At 47.2% G+C, this 26,408-nt stretch overlaps 1 protein-coding gene across 3 annotated transcripts in view; it reads left to right on the top strand.

Annotated features, from left to right (window-relative positions):
• Positions 1 to 26,408, top strand: part of SLC4A4 (solute carrier family 4 member 4) — a 148,292-nt gene that overhangs the window by 17,366 nt on the left and 104,518 nt on the right. The window contains exon 1 of one of the 3 annotated variants that reach the window (XM_030947295.1): positions 13,538 to 13,806. The exons of the other annotated variants lie outside the window; for them this stretch is intronic. The gene's annotated coding sequence lies outside the window, so the exon portion shown is untranslated. Of the gene's footprint in view, positions 1 to 13,537; positions 13,807 to 26,408 lie in introns of those variants that run through there. 3 annotated transcript variants of the gene reach the window in all.

Here is a 26,408-nt window from a genome sequence, read left to right as displayed (position 1 = left end):
ACTTTCCCTCAGTACTGGCCAAAAACCAGATGAAAGAAAGATGTTCAGCAAGGGCGCAGTACAAGTATTCAGACTTGCGGACAGGATCCATATAAATTACTAATTTTCTAGCAAATGGATGGAATAGTGTATTTTAAAGATGTTTGCAATGCTGCCTCAACAACTCCAACAGATAAAAGAGATGTATTTTTCTTTCTGAAACACCTCTAAACAAACATGTTTGGGACTGAACTGTGTATTTTCCAAGCGCATCTTGTGCTTCTTCATGTTTTCAGTAGGGATTTAGAGGGCCTTACAGACAAGTGGTGAAAGCTAGGGATTGAGCTGGCCTGAGCAGGGATGTGACTTGTCCTTCATGTGACGTGCCCATCATTCCTGTGAAAGAAATCCAAACCTCTCTGGTAGGATGTCCAGAGACTTGGCAGGGATGGGGTGGTGCAAACTGAGAGGGAACCTAATTAGTGCATACAAGTGTCTGAAGGATGGATGTCAAGAGGATGAGGCCAAGCTCCTCTTTCCAAAGAAGGCCTTGGATAAAGGGGGAATGGGACAAGGAGCAAGGAGTAGAATCTGGCATTGCTCCTTTTTAGGGTCCTGGTGATCAGCTGCCCCCTCTGGAGTGTACTCCTGTCACAGCTCTGCAGTGGCTCCCTGGTGTGTGCCCTGCTGAGCAGGGGCAGGTTTTGTATGTCCTGTGCTGGAAGCAGGCTCTGCAGAGAAGGAATTGGCTTTCACTTAACCTTTGCACCTCCTTCTGCAACTTGTCTTTAAGTTGCATCTTAAACTGTAACATCTGTAGTGTTCAGTACTGCAGTGTGTTTTAGTATGACCCATTACTTGTCTGACACCTGTACTAGTGGTAGAAGTGAGAAATGTACATTTTAAGAGGCAGTTAAAAATAGCTTGGTTTGTTATAAATCACCCTCCCCTACCTGGTATTAATTTCCATGGAGCTGAAGAATTTAAAATTCTCCTAGTTTCTACAATGGCTGCGCCCTGATTCGGAATATTGCCCCTTCCAAACAGAGTTTTAATGACATCAACAGTAAGTTCTTTCCAATGTACTGAAATCCTTAAGATTTAAAGGAGAGATAACTGCTGGATACTCTGCTTTGGTGTTTTTTTCTGTCTTTTCATTCTTTTTCTTCTACCTTGTGCCTTTGAATTGAACATTAGGTGTTCTTGGAGCAGGAGCAGTATTGCTTTGGCTTTGTTCCCAAATACAAGTTAATGTAAGGGGGTGGCAATCTAGCTTTCCAAAGGGAAAAAAAAAAACCCAAAACAGAATAACCTGACAGGCTGGTTGTCAGGCTGTGATTACCTGTTCAGGTGTACCAGACTTGAATGCTCCCAGGTAACTTGGCAGTACTGACTTCATTTAGACCAGGTATGAAAACACTGCTGTGTTTCTGCTTCCTAAACCAGTATGCATCAGAATACATCTTCCTGTGGACACTGTCCTTGGGTAACTCAGGGGGCAAAAACCTGGCTAAGTTTTCTGCACTGCACAGTTAATGTGCTGGTCTTATTTCTAGAATCTTATTTCTAGAATTTATTTCCATGCTCATTTCTATCACTCAGTACCATTCCTTAAATCAGTCATGTTTTAAAATATTTTCAGAGTTGTTTCCCAAAAGTCCTAGCAAAAAGGTAGCAGGAAAAAGTGAGTGTAGTGCAGAGTTAATTACAGAAGGAAAATCTCTTCTGAGGCTTAACTGGAGGCTAATAATGAGTTTCCATTGCCTGGAGGTGCGTTGGAATGAGAAGGAAATGGGAAAGGCACTGGAGTGGGGTTAAACTGGTTTGTTTTTTCCATGCTGGAGATGGCAGATGAATAAGTGCATTCCTCTTTGTACGTGTCCATGGCGGGTGAGAGCATCTCCCTGTGTGCCTGGTCTGCTTCCGTCCCAAGCATGTGGGAGCAGAGGCTGTGAGCCTCTTGGTGCAGCTCAGCAGGCTCTGGGGCAAAGCAGGGTGCTGGCAGTGCTGCACAGGAGCAGCCAAACAGCGCGGCCGAGCCGGCATTACCACAGCTACGCCTGCTGCAGGACTTCAAAGGGAGAGCAGAAACTCAGCTTCAGCCATATGTGACCTGAGCTCATTCACACTGCCAGTTCATGCCTTTCCAGAGACTGGCACTGTCTGAGACGGAGGGCAAAAAGGATTTCCTTGGGTTTGGTGTTTTATCTCATATGCTTTCCTTGAAAAGGGAGGCACATGCTCTGTTTGCTTGTAACTGCTGAGTAAGGAATGTGATGGGTTTAGGTACAACTGGAAGTAAGGTGTACCCTATGCTCTAAGAGAGTTGGCTGTGGAGAATTAATAGAAATAGAAAATTTTACCCATCTTAGTGTCTGAGATAAGGGTTTTGTGGAGGCATATTTTGCCTTTTGAATGAGTAGTCAAGCCTTTGCTTTTGGGTTGAGAAGCAGGATGAGGGCAAGTGTAAGTGCAAAGAAGAGTAACCCAAGTGACACAAGGGAGGAACACTGGAGTCCACTGCTGAGCTACAGGTCTCCAATTTCTTCACTGCTTCTGTACATCAAGAAAATATACATCCTGGCTCCCAATGCCAGCTCTCCCTTTTGGTGGCAGGTGTTATCTGGCCTTCATCTGGAATTGGATGCAGCTTTCCCTTCTCATTTGTGCTTCTGCTTGTTGGCAGCCTGGAGCTGAAACATGAGATTGCGGTTGTGCCGTGTCCTCACATCCGTGCATGCTGCCCTGAGCAGGTGTCCCACGGCAGCAGTGTGGGGAGGGCACACAGCAGGACGTGGGGCTGCCTCGTGGAGGCACCGTGTTTCCAGGAAAAACACATGAGGGGAGGGATGGGCCGAGGTGAGCCAGGTGAAGGGTCAGTGCTCAGGTCAGCCCCAAGATGGGCAGTCTGGCACACAGACAGGCAGCCAACACGTATTACTTACAGAGTCACTGGGCTAAGAGCTCGCCTTTCACCTGTGGCATCTGCAGAGCAAATTGTAGCAGAGGGATACTGCAGTTTGTCTTGGACCCCATGCCGGCAGCAGAAAGGTTGGGTGTTCCTGGGGTGTCCCCCACTTTGGGGTGGCAGGCATTGCTGCTTTTGCTTGGCTTGCAGAGGCTTTAATGGAGACGCTCCCACAGCCTGCCAGGCAAATGAAGCAAAATGTCACGGGGGGGAAACTATTTTGATCCCTTTCTCTGGGGGGGCAACGGGGCGGGAAGAAGTGGGTTCTAGTAAATGTCATACAGGCCTGGAGCCGGAGCGTCCGTTCGAGTGGGACAGCGTTTGCTGGGCTCTGCCTCTCGGAACTGGAGCAAATGTGGAAGGCAAGCTGCTGCGAGCCCTTGGTTCTCCTGCTCAAGGAACCCATGGGACAGCTGGATCTGTGGAGGGACTGGAGGTAGGTCTGGGCAGCCTGGTTTGGGGTGGGACGCTGAGAGGCAGAGTTGATCAGGAGGGGCTACAATGATCTCCAGTCTGAAATCATAACTCCGCCTTTTCTCTCTGTGCCAGACTTGGTATTTCACCAAGATTCTCCTGTTGATATGGGTCATGACCTGTATAAGACTCTTCTCAGGTGCAAGGTCTTTTGCACCAGTTCTGTTATTGTAATAGGAGAGCTTTCCGGAGAATTTAGGAACTGGAGAGTCCTCAGAAAGCCAGCTCTGGGGTTTTCACAATCCTGTGCCTTGCAACAAGTCTGAAAGAATTCAGATATCCAGTGGAAACCTGTCACTTTGCCTTGTGTTCCTGCTTGTTTAATTGCTGGTATGTGGATGAAGACTGAGTGATTTCATGAAAATTAAGTTTTTTATCCCACGTGCAATCTGTCTAGCCTGTGCTAGCATATACAGTTACATCTCGGATAACATCAGCCTTGTGGCTTGTTGTCAGCAGCAGATGCTCTTGTGGAGCCAACTTTTTGATCTGTTTAAATCATTCAGACAAGTGGTATAACATCTCCCTGGAACACTGGGATAGCAAGATAAACCACGTTCCGTGTCAGGAAGAGAAAGGTTGTGTGTCTCTCTGTATCTCTCAGAAGCTGTTGAATGTTTTTCTGCATTAATCTGCAGCCATAACGACTCAACTCTAACCTGCAGTTATTAATTGGGAGCAGAGCCAGCAAATGCTGCAGAGTTGGAGCTGATAGTCTGAGAACTGTGCAAAACAAAGCCAAGGAGAGGAGCAGCAAAGGCAACTGGTTTGTGACAACTGTGTGTACAAGGAACAATGAAGGACAGAGGAAGGCAGGCATGTGCATAATGGGCCCTGTGTTTCTCAGAAAAACCTACTTGGGAAGACGTGGCATAAATAAGTCTTTGAGTCATTCCTTTTCCATACTGAAAAGCCTCGTAAACATGTCGTTGCAAACCATGTGCATGCTGAAGATGTGCGATTTGATAAGATATGATTGATTGTGCTCTAAGTGTGACAATAGTAAGGACGTGTCTAAATACAATGTTTTCCTTCTCCCGTGGAAAATGTTTGCAGTGGAGCAGGGGAACCAAAGTGCTGGGGTATATTGCTTATGTCACAGTAAGGGAAAAGGCAGGAATGGCATCCTGGGGGAGAGCTTTGGAGAGTTGATCTGGGTGCTACAGCTTTCCCCAAGAATCACAAGGCAGACACCGCTTGTCATCTGCAGGGATTGCTGCCTGGCTCAGGGTCTTTTCCCTATCCCCAGCTGCATCTTCCACCTGCTCCCAACCTCCAGCACAGCCATGAGGGCAGGGATGACCAGGGTCCCTCCAGGAGACCCTGCCTTGGGACTTCCCTGATGCCCATGCTGGGGGACAAGAGTGGCTGTGGGAGCGCTCGGGGCTGCAGCACAGGTGACAGGGTGGGGAGCACAGTGCTGGCTTGCTGCCAATGCCATCGCTTCTTGCCATTCTTCCTCCTTTTATTTTCTTTCCCCACCCCAAAGCATGGGAATGTAGTAATTGCATTTTGACCCAGTTTCCAAAATCACTGTAGCATAGACTTTGGCGGGGGGGCTGGGGGAACCACTTAGGAATGAAAACCAGCCATTAGCTAGTACCGGAGGGGCAGGAGCAGCAGCAGACTGTTACAAGTATGCACTAACAGCCTTGTAGAACAACTGTTATCCTGCATGCTTTTATGGGGAAAAAAAAAGGTAATTGCATTTACATTTTTTTGATATTTGATCCCTGGTACACAAACCTTTTGAGTCTGAGTTCAGGTTGCCTTCAGCTGAAGCCCTCTAAGCATAGAGGCTTGTGTCAAGGGCCTGGATTTTCAAAACTTGGCTGGAGGTTTCGTGGCAGCCTTTCTTGTGGTTATTTCTGGTACCTCTGGCTGCCAATTGGAATGCAGGGCTGTAGATCTGTGGGGAAGTGGAAAGGGATGGGTGTGAGTGCCTGTATGGAATAGGAGCCCTTCATAGCAGGAGGTTTGGGTTAAGATGGGGTTTTGAAATGTGCAGAGACTTGGGGAGCAGATGTAGGTATGAAATCCAAACCAATTTCCTCATTCTGGCTATTAATACAAGATGGAAAAAAGGTCCTTTGAAGTCATTTCATGCAGCAATTAATATCCCTTGGAATCTCCCCAGCAACTCAGTGAGGAGTCTTGGAATGTAACCTCACAAAGATAGGTAGGAAAGGAGAAAGAAAAGGCCAGAAGACGTTGTCTCGAGGGATGGGAATACAGTGTGCCTCAGCTTCTGCTGCCTTGGTATCCTCACTGCCTCTGTCCCTATCATGGGTAGGGCACCTGGAATAGTTACACATTCAGCCTAGGGATACCACCAGGGCTTGAACATGGATTATGCTGCCTCTGCCACTGGGGACAAACAAAGGATGTCAATGCCCCAGGCTGCATTTTCCACCACAAGCAAGGCTGTACATGAAGACATCATGCCCTAGAGAGCAGCTCTTGCCTGCTCCAATGCAGAGCTTGGTAAGAGAATGCTCTGGCCTCAGAGGATGAGCTGGTAGGGGCCTTGAGGGTGTCCCCTCCCTTGGTGAGAATGGATGGGAGCTTTGGAGTGGGCCCACGCAGGTGGGGGAAAACATAGCCAAAAGTTCAAGGCTTTGAGAAATGGAGATAGTCCTGATGTGCTCGTATTAATCAAACGGTATGTGAGATTCTCCAAAGGCAATATTTTATTCTGGAGTTGTACAAGCATAAAATGAAAGCCTGCCCTTTGACAGCACTCGTATTTTGTTAAAGCGCTCCACCAGAACATGCTGTCCCAAATATCTGTGGATGCTCCGTCATGCCTGAGCCCTAAAGCACACAGAGTGGGATGTTGTCTCAGGGCAGTCATCTCCTGTTGCTACACAAATGTTGAGGTGAAGCCTGAGTTTATTAGTTTTCAAGGCAGAAGATATTGTTTCTGCACATTTTTATTTCATACAGTGCCTTAATTTCTGTTAGTCTTAAGCTGATATGCCTTGGATTTATTTTGCTTGCTGGAAGGCCAGAGAGGCTGAGGCCAGTTGGACGTTTCATCTCTTGTATGTAGCAGTTTGGACCTTGTGGCTGTTCTTACAGGTCAGTGCTCCTGAGGTTTTACTGCCTGCCCTTCTCAGTGCTTCCAGAGCAGCAGGCACTCCTTGGCCTTCAACTCCTGCTCACCAAATTGCCTCCTTCCTGTGGAGAGGAGCTTGGATGTGGGTTGTTGGCTTCAGCCTTCGCTAGGGACTGCTGCTGGAGGTAACCACGAGAGGTATTTAAATAGGCGGTTTCAGCAACAGGTCTTGTGGGCAGGTTTCTCATCTTAACTTCCTGGTGCTGCCTCACATAAAATGCACAGCTCAGTGATACAGGCAAGGTTTTCATACCTACGGGGTGTCTTTCCAAAGGTTTTCCAGTGGAGTGTGTGGCTTCTGGAAAGTTTCAGCTCAGCTTGCTTCTCCCTTTCTTTGGGAAGAATCCCAAAGACCTGGGACTATATGCAGGGGGTATTCCTCATGTGCCTGCACTTCCAGGAACTTCTGCAGCAGAAGGCTGCAGAGCTGGAAGGAGCATTGAAAGAGCAGCCAGCTCTCAGGGGTGCTTTTCCCTTATTTTTTGGCCTTGTTTTTGCTTGGAAAACACATTTCTCTGGTTTCACTTTCACTCAGATTTTTTTTTTCCTAGAACGCTTTGCTCTTCAAACAGCCCTGAAGTGGCAAAGCCCTTTTGGAGTTACATGTGCTCCCAGGGAACTGTTGTTTGCTCTAAACTAGACTGTTTCTGCTGGAGTTACCTAACAAATAATTTAAAAGTCATCAAGTCCTCAAAGCTTTATTTATAGAGTACAAATTTCTGGCTAAATGTGACCTGCCAATGTTTGGTTTTCAATATTTTGTTTAGGAAATGTTGATATAAAAGATGAGAGACAGAACAAGAGATGTGAAAATCCAAACCCGTGAATGATACTGCTGTTTAATTATTGGAAAAGAAAAGAAAACATTTCTGATGACCCAGGATAGACAATGGGATAATAAACTGAAGCCCTAGGCAAAGGAAAAAAACAAACCCAAAACAACAAAGTCAAACTTTTGTTGTGTGGCATCACAAATGGTGTCCTTAAAAATTATTAGGAGTTGAGAAATTAAATGACAGAAGGGAAAATACAATGTATTATAAGTACCATCTGCTCCTGGGTAGCCTTTTTCTCCGTATCAAAAGAGGGCCAGCTGAGGGAAGACATGAAAAGTTAACCAGTGGAAACACATTTTTCACTGGGAATAGAGTCTGTATTATCACAACAGGAAAATGGTTAAATGCAAAGAGCTGAGATGAAGTGAGAAAAAGAAGAAACATTGAGACAAGTATCTGTTGTTTAAATTGGCACAGTGAGGGGAAAATAGTGTTCCAAGAACAGTAACCTAAATGGCACTCTAAATCAATTGGTGGTAGGCTGTCTGGAGCAGAGCAATGTAGATGTCCATGGATTTACTGTGTACTTTCCTGTGGTGGTAGTTTGACAGCTCATTTCCCAAGTATCCATTGTAAGGCATTATCTGAGAAGGCTGCTTAGGTGTATATATGACTGGATGAAGTAGAAACATCGGTGATTTATCTGTGGTGTTGCTGATGGTGTATTTCAGATTTCCTGCAGTTAACATTTGGCTTATCCAAAGCCCTGTGGAGGTGTCCCAGATGGCATTTCTTAGCTTCAGGAAAAGATGTAGTCTTGAATTCAGAGGATCACAGTGACCTGCTATTCAAGTTTCTCTTTCCTTCAGGATATTGGGTGCTCAAGAGCAGATGCTCTGTGTTGTAGAGGCAAGGTTTCAATTTTAGAGAAGCAGGCAGGAAGTAGTGTACATCAGGGAAAGCATTTCTAGCCCTGATGCCTGTCACCATCTGCTTGTGGGAAGTTATCTCCAACCAGAGGGTAAGAAGGCTGGCTGGGGGGCTGCTGTGTTTTGACAGCAGAAATCCAAGTTGTAATTTTTGTCTGTACTAGTCATGTTGTTGGACTTGGCCTTCCACTGAGAGTGGTTGAGATTCCTCCTCATCCTTCCAGTCAGTGATAAAATATTAGAAGCCTTCATGAGCTGGTGCTGAGGAGGTGAGGAGGATCTTGGTGAAGATGCTGGTTGTTGCACTGTAAGGATTTGGTGCTCAGAAGAATCAGTCTGGGTCACAGTACAGGTGCTCTACAAAAGGGCTGAAGGGCTTGTTGGCCCATCCCTCTGAGCTTTCTTGGTGGCTTTTTTTTTTTTTGGCAGAGGATGCCAATAGCTGAGGAATTAGGAAGAGAAAGGAACTCATCAAAATGACAGCTGGGGACAAACTGGGAAAAGAGGAAATCCTTCTGATGCAAATACTGCTCGTCCCACTGCAGCCCATCCATATCACCCCTGTCAGGTCAGTACCCCATTTTTAAGTGGATACAATGAGCCTTGTGCTCAAGGGGTGTGACTTCAGCCTTGGATTTCCCTCCTAGCCCGAGAAGTGAAAGGATCTGTGTCCCTTCTGACCTGCTTTTGCTCTGAAGCAGAGAGCAGGTGATGTGTTTGAGAGCCCAGAAGTGCTTCAGTCAGCTGGGCTGCTTCCTAAGCCCTCTCTTCCAGAGAGGGGGAGTATTTGTTGTCCCAGTGTCCCAACAGCTGGAGGTGGTGGAAGCGTGTGTTTGGGATCCTACCCTCCAGTGGGTATTGTGGGTGTCGGAACAAACTCTCTTGCTTTATTTTAACAAAGCCCTGCGTTTTTGGCCCTGACCAAAGGCTGCTTTGGCTTCGTTCCCTGTAGCACAGAGCAGGACTCAACTCGAGGCAAATGAAATCTGCTTTCTCCCTGGGGCCGAGGCGTTGGGCTGCCCCTATGCTCACTGCTGAGGGGACACTGGCAGCTCACTCCTCGGGGGGGGCTGCGCCTGGGACTGCCTGCGGACCTGGGGGGCACGGGAAGCGGGGGTGCTTCCCAGCAGAGGGCTCTCGAGCAGCACTGCCGGCTCCCTCTCCTGGCCCCAGCAGCTCCGGGCTCCTGGCAGAGAGGGATGCACGAAGTATGGCAGTTCGGTGTGCTCTTGGAGGAGTTGCTCTTGCTGGAAAGATAAGGGGTGTTTTTTTAGAGAATGCAGTCCTGCAAGTTGGTAGGAGACTGGCAAGGCTTGCTCACAGGGCTGCAAAGCCCAAACCTGTGTTGCTTCCCAGAGGAGTGGAACACAACTTGTGTTTTCTAAGCCCTTGAGGTGAACATACCATGCTTTCAGTACCTAGCAGAAATATTGTAAGGCACCAAAAGCAATAGCCCCAGCTGATGAAATCCCTAGGCTCTTGTGCCCTGAATGAAGTGCTGTGACCTGGGTGGGTCTCCAAGTGCTTCAGGATGGCTCATTGCTCTCAAGCAGACATGGTGCATTATTCATGAAAGGCACATCAAGTACTTCACAAAAACCCCTTTAACCCTCTGGTGTTCTGCTCTGTCTTACCGCAGCTTAATGTTTTTCAGCACCTCCTGTTTCTGCCTCTTCTAAATGAGTGAGCCAGGGCAGGGAAGTCAGTGGGAATTTGGCAATTTTTCTTCCAAGGGCCCTGCAGTGGTTTCCCAGGGAATGGGCAGGCAGAGCTGAGCAGGTACTCTTAGAGAGCCAGCACCCCAGTGCATGTTGTTTTCACTGCTAACTGAGGCAGCACTGTTAGAAAAGCTTCCAAGAGCAATGGGTTTGCTCACCTACACCTTTACTAGTCAGCTATCAGGGAGTGCTTGCTGAGATGCCATCTTCTGTCTAGATTTCTTGGGAAGTGTATGGAAAGGACAGACAAGTCCTGTTTCTTGGTGACTTGAATACAAATATGAGAGCTACGGAGTTGCTTTCTGTGGTTCCCTTGGAAATCAGTACTATTGTACTAATTCAGCTGTAATACTAAGGAATGCAGTGCAGGAATCTGTTGAGTTCAGCAGCTAAAACGCTGCAGTATCCGTGTCTATGTAAAACAGACCAAAAAACCCCTGAAACCTCAAGGTCACAAGGAATAGCTGTGATGGAGGATTGAGTCCTGAAAATGTGTGTGAGGGATTTTGTTGGTGTACATAGGATTTGCTGCACGCACAGGTGTGTTCAGGTGAGCCGCTTTTGTCATGATGACTTGGCACTGACGTTTGTCAGCCAAGGAAAAGATACTGAGAGCCTCTGTGATAAGTGTGGCTGCGGTCTCTCTGCACACCTAGATCCTTCCATTGCAATCTTTATCCTCTGAAACTTCCTGACTTAGGTTGAATTACTTGTGACTTAATCCAACGCAAATATTTTATCACTGGGTAATGTGCACAAACCCCTGGAAGTGCAGGAGCTGCCAGTTTCCATCTCATTCAGCATCACCTCTGACTGACAATGCTGTGGTCAGCATGAGCGGCTTCTGAGGAATCTACCAGAAATGCTGCAAGATGTATTTATGGAATAACCTGCCCACAGGGAAAGTTTTACCCTAGCAGTTCCACCGAGCATGCGCGTGTATGTGTTTTCTAATCTTTACCATCAGAACTTTGCCTGTTCTCATTAGCCATACACATGTCACACACTGTCAATGACGGTGATACCTTGCGTGACCTCGCTGGAAAATGAGTTCCTGAGTTAGCTGAGGGAGGAAAATGTGTGTGTGCTGGATGAGAAGGCAGATCAGTAATTGCTGTAGAGCAGCAGTCATTTGGGTGAAGGTGCTGTCCTGTCCCATGCCCTGTTGAGGCATTGCCTTGGCCGGGATGTTGGCGAAGGCCATCGGCAGGGCTTTTCCTCACCAGAGCTTCGTGAGCGGGACTGAAGCCAGCGGGCTCGGAAGGCAGGTTCAAACAGTCAGCCAAAGTCCTCCCAAATCCAGCTGCTTCTCTGTGGCCTGTGCAGGGAGGGCAGAGCTAGTGGGCTGCTGTGCTGAGTGACGAGCTCCTCTCTGGTTATGAAATGGAGCAGAGAAAAATCCTGGAGACGGCTGGGGAGGTTTGGCAAGGGGACGTGCGAGCTGAGGGCTGGGGGCAGTGCCAGAAGGTACACACATACAGGCGCCGCACAAGCCCACTCTAGCCAGCGGGATTTACTCTGTCAGTCACCATGACAGACAGGGTTATTAGTGCACTTCATGGGTGTTTCTCTGCACAGAGAGCATACTCCTTTTTAAACTTGGTTGAGACAACTGCCTGGCTCTTGATTTAAGGACTTCTGGAAATGGATCTGTTAGCCTTTTAGATGATTAAATGCAGCAGTGTGATATTTAAAGACTGACTTGGAATCAGGCATCCTGATAAAAAACCATTTTTTTAGCCAGAAAATTCAATGCACAGGTTTAAAATGACAGTATTTGCAGTTACAGTGAATTGTCAGGGACTGGAATTGGTACAGTTAATTAGATTTGTTTCTGAAACAGCGAGCTAAGAGCCGGCTGCTGAGAAGCATCGTGAGGTGCTTTCATTGAGGGATCATGATGCTTGGGGGGATCCCAAAACCCCTTTGAGTTATCTGAGTGGCAAAAAACAACAGCAATTTTCTCTAGTAGCTAGTGTGTCTTTTCTTCAGGAGCTCCCTAGTTTATTTAAAAAGGAAGTGAAGTGAAGGTACAGACTAACTGGCACATCATTAGGGATTTAGGGCATGGAGACAGCAGTCTTGCTTTGGAGCCTTTGGAAGAGGGAAGATGTACAGTTATTTGGGTTAGGACTTGAGCACGCAAAACTTCTCAACTGATGTGGTGCTCTGCTTTTGTTAACACAGGAACTGCCATTAATTGAAATGAAATACAGTTGTAAGTGATGGAAGCCACCACTGTGCCCACTGGAAATTGACTGGCTGTTGAAAAACAGGTTCTCAAAAAACTGGTGTTATTAAAGGGAACAGAGGAGCCCAAGCCCTGACCCATTCACGTGCAGACTGTGGCTCTGAGATCTTCCAGGAAAACATGGAACAGCATGAGGGGACAGTGACTTAAAGCCAATCTTCTGTTCCCAGTGTCTGGAGACAGCGCAGGGGTGGCAGCAGCAGAAAGGAGAGGAGGAATTTGGCAGGGAGATCCTTCTGCAACGCTCTTGCTCTTCTCTGCAAGTGCTGTGGTTTCTGTTGCTGCTGCTTTTTCTGCCCAGCCAATGGATTGCATATTATTCCCTAGTACAGAATTTGGATGGGTGACAAAGGTGGAGCTTGGTAGCTGAGGAGCAGCTGAAGGGGCAGTTGCTGTGTGGTAATCATAAACCTTGCTGAAGAAGGGAAGTTTTCCCCCTATGGAGCTACAATAGCCTCCTTTGTTCCCCTGGGAGTCCATCTACTTCCCATGATGGATTGCTGTTCTGCCATGTTCCATGTGAGCCTTTTGCAGAGCTCCATGGTTTAAAAATATTTTATGGATCTCATCACCTTGGCCTGGACAGTCAAGCTGAGTGCAGGAGCTACAGCTGACTGAACAAGATGAGGGATATTGGCACTGTTTCTCTTGTCCAACAGCAGGCTGGAGGGAACCTATGGAAGGGTGATGAGTGTCCATGGAAGTGTCTGTGTAGCAGAGAGAGGAGGAAGTAGGACTGGGCTGGCAAGCAAGTGAGCCTTGCCATGCTCAAAGTTAAGGAGAAGCAACACCTAAGGTACTATTTCCGTGGAAAATTAAAATGAACTGACTAAATTATGGTTTCTATATTTTTCCTGGGTTGGTTGTTGTTCTTGTTGGGTTTTTAATGTTTTTGAGGTTTTTGTTTGGTTGGATTCTGTTTGCTTGGGTTTTTTCCAGTGCTCCGTGCTTTTGGCCCATAAGCGCCGTGGGTCGTGCGTTTCCAGCGGCAGGGAACCTGCCCTGGGCGTGCGACAGGAGCCGTGGACAGCCCGCGGCAGTATCGCGGCGGTGCCCCCCAGGGAGGGCATCTCCCTGCTGGGGGGGATGGCATCTCCCGGCCTGAGGCACAGGGTGCCCACTGCCAACCCCACTCGCAGCCGGCGGGGGGTCCCGCGGCCGCCCTGCCCTCCGCTTCCAGCCGTGGAAGTGCGCACCTGCCCCGGCGCGGCTCGGAGCTCGGGGCGGGGAAGCGCAGCCCCGGCTCTCAGACTCCTCCTCCGGGCTCCCCGCCCCGGGCCCCGTGACGCCGAGCGGCGGCCGGGGATGGGATGGGACGGGACGGGCCGGGATGGGAGCGGGTGAGGGGACGGCCGAGCCCGCCGGTGGCTTTAAATGCCGGCCCGGGCCGGCGCCGCCAGCACAGCCGCGCCGCTCGCTCGGGCTGCCGCGGGCGCTCACCGACACGGACACGGAGGAGCAGGTGTAGGGCCCCCGCCATGCCCCACTGAGCCCGCCCGCAGCCCGTCCGCAGTGCCCGCCCGCCGCCCCGGCTGCCCCGCAGCCGCCGCCCGCCGCCAAGCTGGAGGAACGCCGCAAGCCCGAGCCCCGGAGGTGAGTGAGCCGGCAGCGGGGGTGGAAACGCCGGGCTGCGTTTCTCCCTCCTCGGTGTCTTTTTCGGTGCTTAGCTCTGCTGGAGCCAACTTTTAAAACGCTTCATGGTGTTTGAAAACTTTCTTTACCGTTTCAGTTCATCTTCAGTGAGTTGTTAGCAGCCGCTGAATAGGCAGCCTCGTCTTTCCCAGGTTTCCAATTATCCACCTGGTATGTGGTTGTATGGAGTGTTTTATTATCCAAGACCTGTTTGCCCTTTCTGTGCTTCCTGTGAAGCGCTGCCATCCATAGCGAGAGCACACGAGGAAATGAGGATTTAACCATCTTGTTCCTTTTTTCTGTACGGCGCTAGTTACTAAAGGATTTTTCTTCTGTTCCGAGCTCATCCCTTTAGCTCTCGCGTTCAGGAGGAGCACTCGGATGTGCAGGGAGCTCCCATGACATGATGGAAAAAGGCACCGGGCTCTCCCAGGAGAGCGGGGCTCGGGGTGCGTGGCGGCAGCTCCGTGGAGTCGTTCCGCAAAGCTGCTCCTGTTAGTAAAGTTAGGCGCGTAAGGAGCAAGGTCGGGCCCTGGGGTAGATCCGGGCAGTAGCAGCTCCCCTGGGGAACTGCTCCATGGGCTATATATAGGTACTTGCTCCTTTTGTGTCAGAGGTGCAGTTACTGTGCATCTGAACTTGACTCTGCGTGTGCTCCCAGCTGCTTAGGGACTTGGTTCTGGTTGTTCCTATAATGTACATACTTCCTGTTTAAAAAAACAAAAACAACATAAAAACCCACCCAAAAACCGAACAACAAAAGCTTCATTAGTTGGATTTAACAAAGTGTGCCAAGCTGTATATATTGTGTGTGGGACAAAATATGTTGCTAAGTGCTGGTGTGATAGGCTGCAGGAATACACCTAGTTCTTATTCTGGTTGAGGTCAGTAGGAAATTGTACAGAGGCCCCCTGACCAAAGCAAACTTCAGGCTCTCAAACCCCAGCAACTATTGAATGAGAGACTTCATTTTGTTCTCACAGTCCTGTGCCAGGTAATTAAATGGGACTGTTTGCATCTGTGCTTGCTCAGAGCATGGTGCATAAGTTGATCTGTCCATCTGTCCTAGTCCTTTCCTGGACTGCCATTCTAGGCCCAGAGACTTCTTCTGGTGACACCTGGATTAGATGATGGAAGAGTTAATTTTTCAAAGCCTGGTTTCAGCTGGTGATTTTAGCTCTCATCAACTTCACCTGCTACTGAGGGTCAGTGGGATTGGAAGGGCAAATGCTAGTGCAATCTGCAGGGATGCTTCTTCAGCTTCCTAGGAAGGAAACACAGACTTTGAAGTTCCAAAAAAACTAGGAGGATTTGTTTGTAACTTACCCTTCACTTCTGCTGAGCTCAGAGTAAGTTAATTTCGCATTTTTAAAAGCAGCTGCTGGACTTTAGGGACCTGCGTTCCCGAGATTCCGAGGGACTGGCAACTGTAGACTGCTGACCTCAGATGAGTAGGGAGCAAGGTGTGGTGGTGGGGTGAGAAGGAATTAAGGATTTTTTTTTCCTTTTCTTTCATTTTCCAGCTACGGGGAGGAGAGACGAAACTTTCATTTATGTGTACAGGGCATTCCTGGCAAGGTAACACCCTGCACTCATCTGGTTTGCTCCCAGCAAGGTCTGGCAGGATTTTCTGCAGCTCGGAACTGTGCAGGTTTTTCCCTTAAACTTCCATGTTACAATTTTAGATCTGGTGCTGTCTTGTGGTATCACTTGCAGCAGGTTTTTAAGAGGAGCTTTTAAAATGCAGTGGGTGTAGAGTAAATGCTTCAGTTACCGATGTCTTAAGCTGATAAGAAAAGGTTGAATTTATGCACAAAGTGCAGTTCAAAGAAAAACATCCCCGTGAGAAGGAAAAATCTATAACTCCTTTTGTTTTCAGATCTACCTGCTTATCAGACAGGGTGGAGGAGCTGAGTGTGTCTCTGGCTGAAGGTTTTCTAATGCTGCCACCCGGGACAGCTGTAATTAATAAGCGGGAAGGGGTTTTGGGCAAGGTTGGGAAAGAAAATTGCTGCGTGAGAGGCTAAAGAAAAAAACCTGTTCTTATTTTTCTGCCAGTAAGTGTGCGAACAGCTATTTGCAGTCAGAGGTGCTGCCTTGCCAGAAAGATGCAGTCATAAAGGGAAAGGTGTTGCTTTGAGAAAGGAAAATCTGGGGGAAATGTGCTGTTTTGGGAGGTGGGTGCCCAAAAATGGGCCTTGTGGGTTCAGCAAGCGAGGCTCCTGTGTGTGTACATGCCATCTGTTAGTGCAAATTTGCTAGTAAACCAATTTCTCTTCTTTAATTTAATTTTTTGGATTTTATGCCGTGACGTTGTTATACACGTCCATCTCAAAATGGCATGGCTTTTACTGGTGTGCACCCCAATTCCTCCCCTGGGCTGGGAGAAGCAGAGGGCTTGGAAGGAGGGTTTGGGGGTGCCTTGCTGCCAGCAGTGTTCCCGGCGCGGTGGCACCGCTGGGTCCCTGGGTGCTGCTGAGATGCCTTCATGGCCCCACTGCGAGAGCATCCTTGTCACGCTCCAGAGACTCGCCTTGCACGTATCTGCTGTGTGCATTAGGTTCAGAATTTGAGCTCTTGCTTTGAGCAAATGAAAAGGGTACTGATAACTCCTCCTTGTTCCAAGTCAATTAGCTGCTTCCGGCTTCAAATCCACTTAGAAGGCTCACAAGGGGGGGAGTGCTCTTTGAAAACCCAGTAATAGCAGTTTATGGTTAATATTGATAAAGGAGCGCGTGTCTGTGTCATTGTGCTGCATCTGGTGGAAGGAAAGCTCCTCTTTTGTGCTCCCTCAAAACATAAGGGCTTGGATGGAGAGGCAGAGGTCTTTCTCTTAGCTCACGCTGCCTGGCTTGAAATGGAGATACAGCTATAAAATGGTCAAGGTTGCAGTGGATTCCCACAACCACTCAAAGCAAGGCTTCTGCCTCCCTGTCCTTGAACTTTGAGTTGCTGTAGCATCTTGTTTCTCCTGAGTTTGCTCAGGATTGTGCGCAGTTTGTGGCAGGAATGCTTTTTATTGCTGTTGGACAGTGTCAAAGACAATGACTGCACCCATAATTGGGTGATAAAACAGTGCATAGCATAAGTAAAAAGCTGCAGAGCTCTTGCTTTTCAATGGCTTAATTACATTAACTGAAGAGATAAAAATGTCTTTGAATTACATACACAATTATGAGTCTTTCACATAAGGAACATATTTGAACTTGCCATAGGGACTGGCAGTGTGGTAAGTTTGCATGGAGATTTATGAGAAATTTGAAAATCAGAGAAAGCTCCATCTCGGTTCTTGGCGTTCAGTTTGATTTGGAGCAGTGGATTTCTGTCCAAATTCAGTAGGCATGTAGATCAAGGCCGTTGGAGTATGGCTGAGCCTTCTGAGCACAGCAGAGGAGGTTGCAGACAGCCATGGGATTTATCTGAATTTTCTCACCAGAAACACCAGAAGAGTTGATTCCATGTCACCAATATCAGAATTCTTTGAATCTGCAGCGCAAATGAACTTTCAGCCTCTGCATTCCAGAAACGTGTGCTATTAGGAAAGTTCATTCTGCTGCCAAAGTAAAACAGAGACTGAGGGGTGGATTTAAAATAACTTTATTATTTATATATATAAATAGGTATAGAGAGAGAGAATATGGCTGATCTATATATTTTCTACTCCTAAGGAAATTCTTTTAGTGGAGGAAGAGAATTTTCCAAGTGTTTCAAATCCTAGCTGTATTATAGAAGTACCTTTATAGGTGAACAGGATCATATTCCTGTTTTACTGGCATATAATAAATACTTGTTAAATACTCTGTATTAATTCTGTCTTGAAAGAAGCCTTAATTTTCCTTTCATAAGTATTGATCCATACTTCTGGCATCCCAAAGTGAGTTGAGGAACTTAGTGGTGGGAATTGTTCCATGACTTCTTTTAAGACTGAGGATTACTCAAATCACTTCATTCTGTTATTAATGATGATGATAAAAGCTATTTCGTATTATTCAAAATATAGTTAGTAATATATTATTATTAACAATAAACTTACATGTAATCTATAGATAATACAGAGCTATGGTACCTCTGCTTTTGACCTCTGCAAGGTGACTGCTGCTCATCTGTGAAGTTGCTGATGTTTGATGTGATTTTTCCCCAGGGGAGATTGAATTTTACTTTCTTTTGAAAATTATTACAATGATCTGGTATTATGCAAGAAGTCCTGGTGGATTTGCATGTCCAAAAACTTGGCTTTTTTCACATAGGAGTTATTCCTGTGGTGTGTTCTGTCTTTTTCTGCTACTTTTTCTGAGTGAAACATGCAAACGCTTTGATTTTGATGACAGTGCAGATGTGTAATGTGATGGCAAAGATGACAACTGAAGTCTTGTGTGCCAACTACTCATCTTTACTAAAATTTTTCAGTTTTCTCTATTTTGTACAGTAGGTGCAGAAACAGCACTTGTGTCTCTTTTTCAATGGTGTGTGCAACTTGAAGATTATGGTGTTTTCCTCCTAAGTTTTTTTAATAAGTTTTTACTTCATTTTAATCACATCTTGAATGTTTACTGAGCTCATTTAAACTCTTAACCTTGAACAGAAGGTTGCAAAAGTTAATTGCTTTTATTGTACCTGTAGTGTCTGTATAACACTTCAGACACATTGTCAGCCCTTCGACGTAAGCGTAAAGGTCTTTTCATCAAGGCTGCTAAATATGAGGTTGATAAGAATGAAGCTGGGCAATAGTTGCTCACTAGCTCAATGAAAAGTGGCATTTGAGCACATCAAACCTGTCTATTGCACTGGAATTGAAGTGTATTTCTTACACACAGGAATTGGATGTGCACATTTTGCCGAGGTCTCAGAGTTAGTAATTGCGGTCATCTTGAAGCGGATGTTACCTAAATTCTTGTTAAATTTGTCTAGTCTGAGCTTGCTTCCCTGGGTGACACTTTGTGCATTCAGCAGACACAGAGCACGGCTCAAGACCAGCAGCCCTGCTTAACAGAGCTGCCTGTGTGTTCTTCTGGGCAGGAACAATCATCCCCAGGGGAAAATAGATGGGGCTTTGTTCTCTTGTGTCCCCAGCAAAGCTCCGTTCCAGAGCCTCCATGGCACAGCAAGCCAGCCTGTGGTGCCATGGGAGTGTTCCACATCCATTGTTTGACATCTTATGATCTCTTAGGTGAGCAGTGGCGGGGTTTGAGCAGTACTGTCCCAGTAGATGTGTCAGTGTGGGGTTTCGTGGGAGCAGTAGTGCTGATGATGCAGTGTCAGTGCAGTAACACCTCTATCAGTGCAGTGAGAATGGTTGGAAATGTGGAGCTGTTGCCTTAGTCCCACAAAATACTTCAGTGCAGGTGACTTCCGGCCTTGAGGCAATTCAACTTAGTGGCCTTTGAGACCATGCTGAAGTGCTGTGCTGGGGTGAGTCCTGCGTGAGTAGTTCCACTGGCATGAGTGGAAGAAATGTGTGCTGAGATAGGACAGTGTGTGGGGAGAATTCATCAAGTGGGGCCAGAGCGGTGCAGGGACAAAGTCTGGATTGCAGCCATGAGCTGCTTGCAGGGTGGGGCTGGAAATCAGTGAAAGACCAGTGCAAAGTCTTGAGTGCATCTTTGGTAGGCACTTGGAGGGTGATGTTAGAGAGAAGCTGTAGAATAGAGTATTGATTTAGGGTAGAGTTGGAATGGACTTAGAGCTGTCATTTGTCCACCTGCCTAGCTTATCTTTTCAGTTCCAATTCACCTGTCGGATGAAATCAGTGAACTTTTGGAAAAGATACCTTGAATGGATATTGAAATGCTCTCCATTTCAGAGTGCATTTGTATCTCTGTCATGTTATTGGCATATCACTGGAATGTGCATGGAAAGGAGATTTTTGCTGCCCAAGAGCAAGAACTGCTTCTACCAGAATGTGATAGATGCAATGATTCCCTGTAACTCTGTGAGTGCTTCTCACTTGGGATAAAGGAGTATGTTTCTCCCTTTTAATCACTGATCAATGATCAATTTTTATACCTAAGCTGGGCTTTAGAAGCAAAGGCAGGCTGTCTCCCATGATGTACAGCTCCCGTGTCATACAGGCTTGGAGAAGGCCTTCTGTGTCCATTGGGCTTTCCCATGACTGGGGAAGAGCTTTTGCACTGTGCCTGATGAGGCAGGTGTGCAGTTCCAGCCATGGGACTCTGCAGGGTTCTGGATTGTACGAGGCACCTTGCTACCTTTGGGTCTCTGGGCTCTGTGTTGCCATCTCGGCAGGGCTCTGAAGTTGAGCCTGAGAGCCTGCTAGCATGGAGGGAATGTGAGCAAGCCTGGGCTTGAGCCTGGGCTTAGGCCTGTGCTTCATTGGCAAGGCAAGCCCAGGCGCCCTTGCTTGGCTGCTGGGGCACAGAGCTCCAGGCAGGGTGCTCTCAGTGCTCAGCCTTGTGGCTTGCTCCTGTTTGCAGTAGAACTTGAAGGAGTGGGCATGTAACTGCCATCCTTGTGCTGTAATTTAACCTGGGATGGACACTCTGGACCTGCGAACAAAACAGTGCAATGGCAGGAGTTGCTGCAGAAGGAAGACCTCTATATTTCCCAAGTTTTGCTTGGATCACAGTTCTCTTCCCTTTGCCAGGAATACAGTGTATAAATTTTGTTGAAAGGGAAATATGCTGAAAAACAGCCCTGTGAAAAAACCCCAACTGTGTGTTCCAGTGTCAGAATCCTCTCCAGAGACTGAGTAAAGGGAGATGGTGTTTCCCTTTTAAAATAATTACTTGAATTAAAGATCAAGCTAAAAGAGCCGAGTTCACTGAACATTAGCTATGCAACCTAATTTGTTAAAAAGCATTGAAAAAACAATGTAAGCTCAATGTGTCTCCCAGCAAGTAACCTGGATGTCCCCTGAATCTTCAGAAATGTGGGAGTGTAGAGATTCCTGTGAACTCTAAAAGTTTCTGTAATAACTTTTCTATGAATGGGACAACGCTTCTTGAACCTGTTTCTGCCTTTTTAATTCTAAGTGGTGAGTAGGACACCTTTGCATTAAGTATTCCTGGTCTAGTAATGCCTTGGGTTGCCAACAGCTCTGTTTTCCTGGAAAGGCTTGACTTGTGATTCAGTGGAGGTACCTGTGGGTTTTTGTGCAGCAGTCTGTTCAGTTCTGGATGCGACCCTTGTAATTCTCAGAAATATCTATGAAGTCTTGATCTGTGGTATCAGCCCAACTTTTCTGGCTCTCTTCCCAGACCAGTCATTCGGCTTAGCAATAAAAAAATGCAAGATAATGGATGCAGATAACTGGGATTTAATATTACTGTAGCCCATTTCCCGTTTACCTTTAAACAGCCATGTTGCAATTAGGTGCTGGGCATAAAGCCCTTCTTTGTTAACAGGTGTCTCCAAGAAATGTGTGACTGATGACCATGTCTGGGTTCAGCCGTGGTGGCCCTGACAGCTTAAAAAAGGAGTGGAAAAGCTGCTTGTGCTTTTATGAATATCTATTACCAAAGCAAACTATTTCAGGCCTGTTACAGAAAGAGGCTTTTCTGAAAGAATGACTTCCTGCAGTGTTTTAGACAGATGCATGTGGAAAAGAGGATGAAAGCAGATAGAGGGTGATCGACACGAGCTGCATGTCCTCATGCACAGCCACTGATGCTTCGAGGTGTACCCGCTGCAGCATGGGCCTGGCCAGATCCTTTGAGATGTACCTTCTCCAGCCTGGAGTTATCCTTTGGGGTGTCACCACAGGTCACAGCCTGTTGGCCCAAGCTCCCACTGGAGCTGCAGCCTCTCCAGGACAGCAGCAGAGTAGCCCTGAGCTGGGCCCCGCCAGCCCGAGCACATCGTCGTCACTGCTGTTATCAGAGCATTGCCAGGCCCAGCAGAGCAGCCTGATAAGCACCACGGGGAGCACCGAAAGCAAAAGCTGCCCCTGACGACCTCTAGGCACCCCATGCAGCCAGGCAAGCGTGCCCATGGCAGGGCAGGAGCCTGCTGATCAGTATCCATACAGCTATGACAGCTGTGAATTCCACCTAGCACATTCCAGTCAAATCTGCCATTATTTTGAACCCTTTGTGCCCTGTACTGGACACCAAAAAGGAGTGTCCTGATTTAACCCCAGCTGCACCACTACTTGCTTGCTCCCACGGCAGGAACTATAACATTGGTCAATTCCCATTTGTGAATTGTGTGTTTCCAGCACAAACCCAAACCGTAGCCCCCTACTAGATACTGAGAAGAAAATGAGCTGTACCCTAGGCAGAGCAGCGCAGAATGTTACATCCGCTGTGGTTCTTGAGGATGCCTTTGAGTTTGTAGTTCCTAAAACAGAAGTAGCAACTCTTGCTTTATACAGAGTTCTGGAGGAAGAGGAAAGAGAATGTGGGACCTATAAAATATTTTTTATAGCACTTGCTCATGTGAAAATACTATTGCTTGAAACCCTAATGGGTAAAGGGCTGAATTGTACAGGCATGTGGGAAATCTGAAGAGAACATTTGAGGAATGCCTGGGAAGTTCATGTTTATGGACTAATGATATAGAGTCAGAAGGAGCCAGCTGCCATGCAGGGAGAGCAGCTCATTGCAGTGACAAACTTGTGTAAGTGGCAGTAGAGGAGGCTGAGCAGCCTTCCTTTGGTAAAGGATGATGCAAGTGATCTTAATTTTTGAGATTTTATCTGTCCAGAGAAGGATTTTTTTCATAGTCCATCCTTGGGGCAGATGAAGTTTCCCAGACCCTGAAAGAAAGACTGATGCTGAAGTCTCATTTTCTCTTCCCTTGCAGAAGTCTGCTTGGTTTTTTGTCCAAGCTCAGTAGCCTTTATACTGATGGTTAGGTTACTTTGGAAGCCACAGGACGTCCTGCAGCAGCGCTGCTTATCAGCATCGCTGTGCTCCTACCAGTTCTGTCCCACAAGTTTTTCTTCCAGGCACCATTGATGGGTCACAAGAAGGGAGTTCAGAAGAAGTAGCTGTGGGTACTTTCTGGCAAGAGATGACTTTTCAGCTCTCGGGTTGTTGTTTTCTTCAGAGTCTTGTTTTAGGCTGATATGAATAAGTCTATTTTGAGCTGCCCTTAAATGGATGTCACGTAGAGGACGGTCTTGTTAAAACTTGGGAGTTGCCTGCTCAGCAGTTGGGTTCTGCGCTCTTGGCCGTGGTTGGAGGATACAGTTAACCCAGCTTTAGGGCACTGAGAACCAAATTAAGAACCTGACTGTCCCATGGAGCAAAATGCCAGTCCAGAAGCAAACACATTTTGCTGGTGAGGGGTTGAACATTGCTAAATGGATTGCCTTATGCAGGATCATGCAGTGTCTGCTCATAGCAGTGTGCTTTTATGCTGCATCATGTTCGTGCTGCTGGAGCTGGTGTCCTGCTGAAGGAGCCCGTGTCGCTGCGCTGCTGACTAACGCCATGAGAACGTGATCATGTGCCCTGCCTGCTCTGGGCCAGGCTCTTATTAATCACTAATTGGTCTGCAGGGCTGGGTGTAGGGATAACAGGCTGCCTGCTCCTCGCTGCCATCACGCGCCCCAGCTCAGGTGCCGGGCGGGTCAGCACGACGCCCTGCTTCGCGGGCTGCGTGCACCCAGGGCCAAGGGGCACCCCAAGGTGATCCTGTGCTCCATGCTCCGGTGACCTATTCCCTTAGAAGTGTACAAAATCCCCCTTTGCTGTCTCTGCAGGCACTCTCAAGTGTGTGGCTGTGTGGATGAGCTCTCTGTGGGCTAGTGGCCATGACAGTGAGGTTCCCCCAGACTGTGTCATATCCCAGTGGCTGCTGGTGCTCTGGAACAGCTGTTTCCTACCAACCTCCCCCTCTGGTACCATGTGAAATTTGGAGGAGGGGAAGTTTTCCTGCATGTAGGTATAATATGTAATGTCACTGGTTAGTGATAGCCAGGCACCACACATATGGTTGACCCAACAGCAGATGCTCTTCCAGGAGCAGGAGCACCATCTCTGGCCATGTGGAAGGAAATTGTCACTTGCAGTTGTGTTTCTGCTTGTGATCCTTGTGGGTATCGCTTGTGAGGGACTTATATCCTCCTGTTCTGTGGCTTGTGCTGGTGTAATCAGTGTTTTCTTGAGCACTTGGCACTCTTGGGAGACAGAATGGGTCTGTGCTGCTCTGGGTTGTGACTGACTCTCTTCTGACTGGACCTTAAATTGGTGGAAGTGGTGAAATTCCTTTTTTCAGTTCAGTCTCAAGTTATAAAATAACTTGGTTTTGCAGTTCACTTCCCTCTCTTCTCTTCTGTCAGGAAACATTTCTTTATCTTCAGTAAGCTTCCATTGGCTTGTGTTTTTGGGGTGGTTTTGTGGGGTTTTTTTGTGTTTTGGTTTGTTTTTCTTTTTCTTTGGGTTTAGGTTGTTTTTTTGTTTTTTATTTTTTTTTCTTCCCAGTGCAGCCAGTGAAGGCAAGAAGGGCATTTAGTTTGAAATCTGGCTGTTTGTGTTTCTGGCTCTCAGGTCTACATTGGTTTTGAGTGAGTATTATTGAATTAGGATTTGATGCATGCACCAGGACCAATGCCAGTGACCTTCCTCAGCAGAGATTTTGTCTTATCACCCCTGGGAATGGTCACTATAAAGTCTTCTGGATGAGCAGTTGGCTCTCAAGTGAGGATGAGGTCCAAAGCCCACTGTTTTTTTTCCTTGTCTAATATTTTTGGAGTCCTTTCTTCTGCCTGAGTCTTGTGTGTGCGCTGACATTTGGTTTGGATGGCTTTGCCCTTCTGTTTAAGTTTTACAGCTGCGTGCTCTGTCCACACTCCTTTGGAGGTGAACTCGAGTGGTATCACATCCCTTCGTACTTTGGAGCAACTGCTCCAAGGTGGAAGAATTACAGTTTTACAGAGACCATCATCTAGTAACCAGGTAAAGTTTGCATAATTTGGGCTAAGTGCACTTTGAGGAGCTCCTGCTTGTGTAACACCGTGTGAGTGGTTAAGCAGATTCCCAAAATGATCCATGTTAAAAATATCCTTGATGCTGGATTCTGTTTTTGAAACCAGCATATTGTGAATCCACGTATCGCTTCAGAATGCCAAGAACTGGATCAGAAACGCTGTGCCTGCACTCTGGGAAGTGCTGAGAGTGCATTAGCTCCCTTGGCTGCTTCAGACGTGTCCAAAATGCTTTATACAACCAGGCTTTCTGCCTCTGCTAGTCAGAGCTCAGGTCTGGATTGTGCTGGATCAGGTCTTGCCTGTCCTCCTTGCAGCAGGAAGCCAGCACATTCTCTGTACCCATGTTACCATCAGTGGTCCAGAGATTTGTGATGCTTTTAGAGAGGCTTCAGCATCTTGGAAGTGGTTGGTGGGACAATATGCAGCTCCAGGAGTTGTGCACTTGACAGTCTGAAGCCTGAGGGAAGGGAAAAGCTTCAGACTGTAATTACAGAGATTAAGCTATGGGCTGGTCTCACAGCTTTTGTGTGGTGTGATTGCTATGGAGAACTTTTTCCCCCAAAGCAGTCACAGGAGAGGACAAGTGCAGGAGCTAGGTGCTTGCTGGGAAGCCAGGATTGAGTGTGCTGGGTTGATTTCCCTGGAGAAAAGCAGCCCTGGGTGAGTGGTGCCAGTGTGTGCTGCCCCACCCCTCATTGTACACACTGCCTGTTCCTTTGCTCAGTGGGAAATGGACTTAAACCCAGCACCGCCCAGCCCAGATAACACTTTGCTTTTAGACACAGGACCAGGCTGCCCACTTTAATATCCTCATTTATAGCTGGGAATTTGCCTCAGGATCAGGCTTCCCATGCCTTGCTTTTGGAGGTTCCCGGTGAGCAATATGCAGCAGATGCTGGAAGTTTCCTGCAGTTGCTGTTTCTTTGTCCAGGTTTCTCTACAGGTGTATCCAGACCTCCTGCACTTTGAAAGCTATGTGCTGAGCTGACGTAAAATACACACTTGAAATGTTGCTCTGCTTCTTAGCCCATGATACCTGCTCCTGTGTGTGACACAGCACACTTAGTCACAGCTTCCTCAAAAAGAGCTCTTATAGGAGCCTGGAACAAGGAGCAGCTACTGTACAAACCAGCATTGGTTTCAAATAGATGCACAGGCAAGTAAGAAGTTACCTCTCAGGCATAAAACTGCAACAAAAATATTGCAGGACATGACATTGTCACGGTAATAAATAGCCAAAAATAGTTCAGATGCCACAGGCTGGCTTGAAATAATAATTTTAGGAAAAATCCACTGCTACTTTTGGGTTTAAAACCTGATGTCACTCTGCCTCTAGAGAAGGCTTTTTTTGGTGATTTCTATTTCCAGAAAACAAAGCTACAAAAATGTCTGGTTTATGTTATCCTCAAACAGATACATTCATAATATTTGCAGTCCAGAATCACTTCTTCCTGTGGATTCATCTCATTTGATTCCGTCCCCCAAAGCTCCTGCCAAAGAGCAAGCTCAAATTCCTTACAGGGCGTCTCTGTACCTTTTCCTGGCTGTAGCTCCATGAAATACAGCAGATGGATGTGGGATATGTCAGGAGCCAGGTGTTCGGCAGCAGAGGCTCACCCTGTCCTGGAGAGGGGCTTGCACTGAGATCCTGCAGTTCTCAAATGAAGCTGGA

This window comes from Camarhynchus parvulus, chromosome 4, assembly GCF_901933205.1.
Source record: "Camarhynchus parvulus chromosome 4, STF_HiC, whole genome shotgun sequence".
Classification (NCBI taxonomy): Eukaryota; Metazoa; Chordata; class Aves; order Passeriformes; family Thraupidae; genus Camarhynchus; species Camarhynchus parvulus.
Note: the sequence above shows the minus strand (reverse complement) of the source record. Positions and strands in the feature narration are given on the sequence as shown.